The sequence below is a fragment of the Anthonomus grandis genome, chromosome 4 (genome assembly GCF_022605725.1).
Source record: "Anthonomus grandis grandis chromosome 4, icAntGran1.3, whole genome shotgun sequence".
In the NCBI taxonomy this organism is placed as follows: domain Eukaryota; kingdom Metazoa; phylum Arthropoda; class Insecta; order Coleoptera; family Curculionidae; genus Anthonomus; species Anthonomus grandis.
Genome location: NC_065549.1, coordinates 39,378,463 through 39,385,250, shown reverse-complemented (window position 1 = coordinate 39,385,250; position 6,788 = coordinate 39,378,463).

The following is a 6,788-nucleotide window of genomic DNA, read 5'->3' as shown; positions in this document are numbered from 1 at the left end:
GCTTTCAATAATTGTCTTAATAAAATTATGAAGTATGTCTGATGTAATTTTGGAGATGGGAGCTATGTGAACTTCTCCCTAAAGCTGGAACACACACTTGTAATCATAAAAGTAAATGCCGAGGAAGCTAGAGACTTATTATTGACTGATGTTTCAGTGATATTACCGCCTTTATAGTCCATGTAAGGGTCAATATGAATTTCATCAAAAAGTAGTGTCACAAATCTGTCATGATTCTTTAGTAAACTAAACACATTTGGGGCATAAGTTAAAAACATTTTTTTTCATCTATGTGGGGATCGGTCATGTGTTTGTTACAAATACCCATTATAGTTTCAGGATGTGGTAAAATTAGGGATCCATAACCTCGTAAATACTTGTATGCATTAGGACTAATAGTATAGATTATAGAAGTCAAAATTATTGTACTACTTGAATATCTGTACCTTTCCTTTGCAGTTGTAAGCAAAGCTAATGTGTAAGCAAAGCTAATTCACAAATAAAATCTAAAGCATGCACTATTTTGTTGTCTTCAATGTTTTCAACACTTTTTAGTATATTTGACACAAAATCGAACACAAGTTTCATTTTATTTATGTCATTTGATGGTTTGACATGATCGAGAATAGTAATGCCAAGGGTATTGGTAGCAGTCTCGGTAGCAGTATTTTGATTTAGGTCACAGTCAGGGTTGTCATTATTGGTAACATTTTCCTCCAAAGGCAGGATAATAATAGTAAGGTCTATTGCTTCAAGTATTGCATATAAATCATCTAGGCTCAAAGTCATCTCTGTGTATGGCTTTTACCCATTTTCGCCTTAGGTTTCCTAAGGATTTATATCCTTAGGAAAACCGAAGACATGCACTTTAGGTCCGTTTTTATAGTTTCCGTTACAACGCGGAACACAACACTTTTGAAGCATATTTACACTCTGGTATTAATTACAAGCCGAACTAGGAGAAAAACATTAAATTAAACACGAACTAAAGTATTAAAGTCTGATATAAACAAATAAAACCGGGGCGTTGTCCGGCCGGCGAACCGGTTTTTCCGAGGATTTTTCTAGTCCGAAAATACGATTTTGCGATTTAAAAGTACGCGAAGAGTACATAAATATAACATACACGTTTCGCGGAAATAAACAGTTCCGATTTTAGAAAAAAAAACACAAAAATGAGCTAATGTTTACTGCGGATCTCGTCAGAAATACCGGCAACCACAGAACATAAATATAAACAACCTAAACCTCTCGTTTCATCAGGTGGCACAACTAGTAGATGCGCCGTTGTCAGATTTATATAGAAAGAACGCCTATTGGCAAGTAACAAGGCATTAGATAAATGATAAAATTTGAAAAAAATGGAAGTTTAAATTATAAAAAGAGAAATAAGGATGCACTCTTTTTTTTTAACTAAATTGTAAAGTAATAGCAGTTAAAGATATAGATTTAATTATTTTAAGATAGTAAAAGAGCATCCTAATGTTCACGGCAATCTGCAAAGTCTGGCAGCGTTGCAGGCACAGCTGCACAACAGCTGAATTCACCCGAAAATCAACCCGAAGTGCATGGCCCAAACGCGTGACGTCACGAGCAAACTTTTTTGGAGCGCTTTGTCCTTTTGTAGAGGTGTTATTGGCGAGTCTCAATGTTACCAAACAATCTTTTGAAGAGAATTGCGCAAAAATTTTAAACTTAGGAATTATGTTGAGAGAATGTACTTACGCATTGATAAGTGGTGTGTACTCGTACCAAACTTGCCAATAAGAGGATCAGATTCGTTTGTTTAAGGATATTCCTCTAGAGAAAACGAGAGTTTAACTTACAGCAATTAGCAGATTTTGTGTGTACAAGTTTTGAAAGTTTTTACACGCAGAGAATTTTGGATATACGTTTAATTAGAGTGAACAAAATTATTCAAGACAGATATATGCCTAGACAGTTAAATATAATCCCAGTAATTGAGATCTTGGAAACCAACAATATAAGGTTCAAAGTTTTACATCTAAGGTATTCTACCATGTGGATATGACAATTAACACTTGTACGTGTGCTATTGTATTTAATGGGAAGCACTGCAAACATCAGGCGGCTGTCATATCTAAACTTAATTTACTTTCAGCAATTAATATTATATCCTTTAGCTACAGGAGCTTTACCTAATAAGAATACTTTCTTGCCTTTACTAAGAGATTGAATGAAAAAATAAATAATAATATGAGTTAACTACGATAAATAATGGCACATCAGAATTAAATACCAATTTAGGCGTAGTAGACACTAATGTGTCTAATGAAGTCACCAATGCCTCAAATCCCAATCAGGAATACTCAAGAATAGATTTAAGGACAAAGTTGAATGAGAAATTTTTGACCAGTTAGAAAATGATCCCGAAAATGTTGTACCAGCAGTTACAGCTTATTTGGAAAATTTGGACAAATATAGATCAACTATTTTAACTCTGTTAAGTGGACTACATACGTCATTTAAATACAAGAGGCATTCGGCTCGAATACAACGACACAAAACAGTAAGAAAGGGTGGTAAAATTAGTGTTCAACCTACTGCTATAAGCCGCAGATAAAAGAAAAATCGTAGGGAGACCATCAGCAGGTGATAAAACTGACGTCAGAAAAGCTCACGGGAAAAGTGCGTAATACAAAATAGAGGGCTGGGAGGTACCAAGCAAAAGAAATAGTTTAATTTTACATTTTGCCCGTTTGTATGTTTTAATATACCTAACAATACCTATACAATGTATAATAAGAATGTATTTTAGTGATTACATTATTTGTTTAAAAAACTGCTAATAAACCTTAAATAAACTTAAACCTATAGCAAAAATTAAAAACCATTTTATTCCTGTACGTTGTCTGTATAACCGACGTATGAGAAGCAGGTTCGGACGAATAGTCTGTTATTTAGCAGTCTCGCTTCGGCCGTACGCATTTTCGCCGATCCTAATGGGTTCAGGAATGGGAGGCATTTAAGCAAATTTGATTAGTTAAGAATTTCGCGCCCGTTTTTAAATATTTATGCATTGAAATAAAAATAAAAGATCCTGATATTTTAAAATAATTCGAATTCTCGCTAAAGCATCAGTATATAAAAATATAATTATTAATGAACGTTTTTAGATATATGCGTATACCTACATGGGTGTTTTTATAATGTTTATGGGAGTTAATTTATATTCTTTTGTAATGTTCCTACGAAACATTACAAGAAATATAAATTATTTCCGTGTTTCGATAAATATGTTCCCATATTGCTCTGGGACATATTATTAAAATGCCAAAATAAACTGAACAATATAATACACCCTATAGTTTACGACCCTATATTTGAGCAAAATCCTTTGCTCTTTCAATTGCGATTTTGCTCAAATATAAAACTAACATTCTTATTTTTTGTGCTGTTCTTTTAAGGTGTAATTCTTATTAAGTGTGTGTCCAAATTCGAAGATGATAATAAACTGGTAAAAAGTAAATGCATATTCACCGCACGGAGAAAAACGAAATTAGGAAAATGTTTGTTGCTTAAATCGGATTTTCGACGTTTTAGTACATTTTAGGTTGTTTATAGCAAAAAGAAACTGAAATCTATTCATAATCCTAAAATATCGCAAATAAGGATACATATTATACATGTATTAAAAAATAATATATGTATTAAGCACTGACATGATATTTAGGAACTATTTTATTATTTAATAATTATTATTTTAGTGAGAGAAATGCACTTATTAAAAATATGGCTACTTAATGTAAAATCACAGATATAACTAGCTACCTCGGTAGTTATATCTACTATACCTACTCAGCTACCTTCCTAGATAGTTACATATATATTTGGGGTAAAATCCTCTCGAAAATAAGTAAACAAATAAAACAAATTCTAGACCAGGAACTTTTATTCAAATTAAAATACAAATATATTTGTCCGGTGTACTTAAACTTTAATCATTAAGAATTTACACATTTTTCTATAAAAAGTTACAATGTTTAAAATATATCAGCAATCCAGACGTTGTTTTAAAACCCGAATATATTTTAATTTTTTTTACATTTCGTAATACCAATACTTTTGTTTAAATAAACTGCAATTTGTAAATTGTGTCGAGTTTTTTTGTTAACAGGTAAAGAACTAAATTTAGTGTAATGGTGATCTTGTAAATTGACATTAAGTTTTATACCTTGCCTAGGACGACCAGCTGATATTACCTTTTTTCCGCTTAAACACTTTTTACGTCGACCAATTGCTGTAGATTGAACACCTATAAATGAGGAATGTTTTCTTCTTAATTGTTTATTTTGTGCTGTTTTCTTTCAATTTTTTAAAGGTACAAGTCCACTATATTTACCAAATGTATGTAATGCACTAATAAGACCAGTTTCTGTTTTTGCAAATTTATTCGTATTACTCAGCATTTTTTGCACTGCTGGGACAAACATATTTGGTTGGTTTTATACACCTTTTGTTATTCTATCAAACAAATTTTCAAGTTCCATTTTTTCTGTATCCAATAGCTCAAAAATATGGTTTTCATCCTTCTTTTGAATTAAAGTACTCAAGGGTTCTTTATAAGTTTCCTCGGGAATTACCAAAGGCTTCAGTACGTTACTACTTGGGTTACTAAGGACGTTATTACTTTCAAATATTTCTGTATTGCTTACGGAGACAGGAATTTCTTTCAGCGGCTTTAACCAATTACTAGGGCACTTTTTTCCTGTGGCTATGTAATACATTGTTTGTTTGGCATTCTCAGAAATTAAATTAAAACCACTCTCAAGCTTGTCTTGCATATGAAGAATCACAGCGGATGCATGTGAACATAAACTGCCTGTTGTGCCTTTAGCACAAGAGCAGGTACCATTAATAATGTCTACCCAATATTGGTTCTTATTTTCACTAGAAATTAGGTTAAAAACACCCTGCATATCAATACATCTCTGAATCTCATAGGACACATTGCCTCTTTGTTTGGGTAACATCCTTTTTAACATAGCTTTTGGGTATCGACCGTTCGTGAAATCTATGAGTCTTTTTTCCATATACATTTCATAGCGAGTAAGAATATAGTCAACCAACTGAATGATACTAAAGGCCATAACTCTGTTTAGGATACAGTCCTTTAGAATTCGGAAAACCACCTCTACATAATTGGTTGTGTCTACTACCTCTTAACATATATTTTTGTCGATAACAGGTAGCCCAGTCCTCTTTGTAATTCCATAATATTAAATATTGGTTATAAGAGGATACTTTTTTGAGACATTACTGTTGAGAATTACTGTATGGTGCTTTAAAGCTTCTTCTACATTTAAAGCATAAACAAGGTTTTTTATCATTAAATATAGCTCTTGTCGATTAGATTGCAAAATGCCATGCTTGGTGTCACATAACCAAGTCCAACATGCTTTTAAAAAATGAAATTGGCACAACAAAAGCACAGAACCAGCAAAATTTTTTTTTAAGGGATTTCTTTCTTTCAGGTCATTGTCAGTTAATAATACTGTAGGGTATCTTTGTTTATAAAATGAGTCAGGCGGTAATATATTTTTCATTTCCTGTAATGCTTCATCAAAAACATACTCCTTTTTAGTATCAGTTATGTGGCAAGCCACCTGCCACTGTTGGCGTTATAAAGAAATATACTCGCTGTATCTGTTTGTCCATTCCACCAGAAGCATCGACCATTACCAACTCTCGACTTTGACTTATGTTTTGATGAGCTCGAGACATAATTGGAGTACACAAAACTACAAAATAGTGATTATCATCTTTGGTTTTGTAAAGCTTTGCTCTTCCTTGATTATATGTTTGAATGTATTCATCCAATTTTGCTTTTAAATTTTCTAACATCAAATTTTCTAAAATAAAATAGGTTTATCGTTAAAACCCACCACTGCATAGGTAGATCCAGGTTTTTCAGTTTGATTATTTGTTTATGTTTTAGTTAATATAGTTAGTTGTAGCTCTCGCAGCGTCACGGTAATATTTTTTTTATTACGATACAACCTTATGTCTTTTTGAACAACCTTGTATGTTTATATATGTATATGTTGTACCCCCCTAAAATGAACCTTGGATCTACCACTTTGTACTTTAAAGTAACAGCAAAATGTTAAGTAAAATTACCTGTAAAACATCCATACTCTTTTGAAAACTCCTTTTCAAACAATTTATGTGCTACAGAAAGTGTCGGGACATAATGAGTATCTGCTGCTATTTCATAATAATTTCCTGGATTTTCCAGCAACAAATCTGTTTTTAAACAATGCAAGGCCGATGAAGGGTTATGACCTTGTCGAAAAAGGCTCTGAAGTTTTGCCCTGGTCTCATCTGACATGTCACGATATTTTAAAACTGCTGCACTAATAATGCAATGATTATGCGTAGCCTTAAATGTTACAATAGCTGGCCATTCAGCAACAAGATGGTCTACATTTTTAGCTCTAGATTTAGCTATATACCTAAAAATAGTAAAAACATAGCATTCATACTTTTATGGAGAGATTTTTGCTTTAAAATATTACAAACCTTTTAATAACAATATTAAGCTTTGCTGGACAATCTGTATTTCGTGTAGATCTTATTCCCTTAACTCTTTTATCTGTAAGATGAATGCAACGTAGATCAACCTTGTAAATATTAATTTTTCCACAATTTGGATATGTAGCAGCTTTTCTCCAGCTGGTTTTCGTGTGTTGCTCATAATTCTTAAGCCAAACCTATTGAAAGTATAATATTTTAAAAATTCAAAAATTAATAAAAGTGTTTAATTA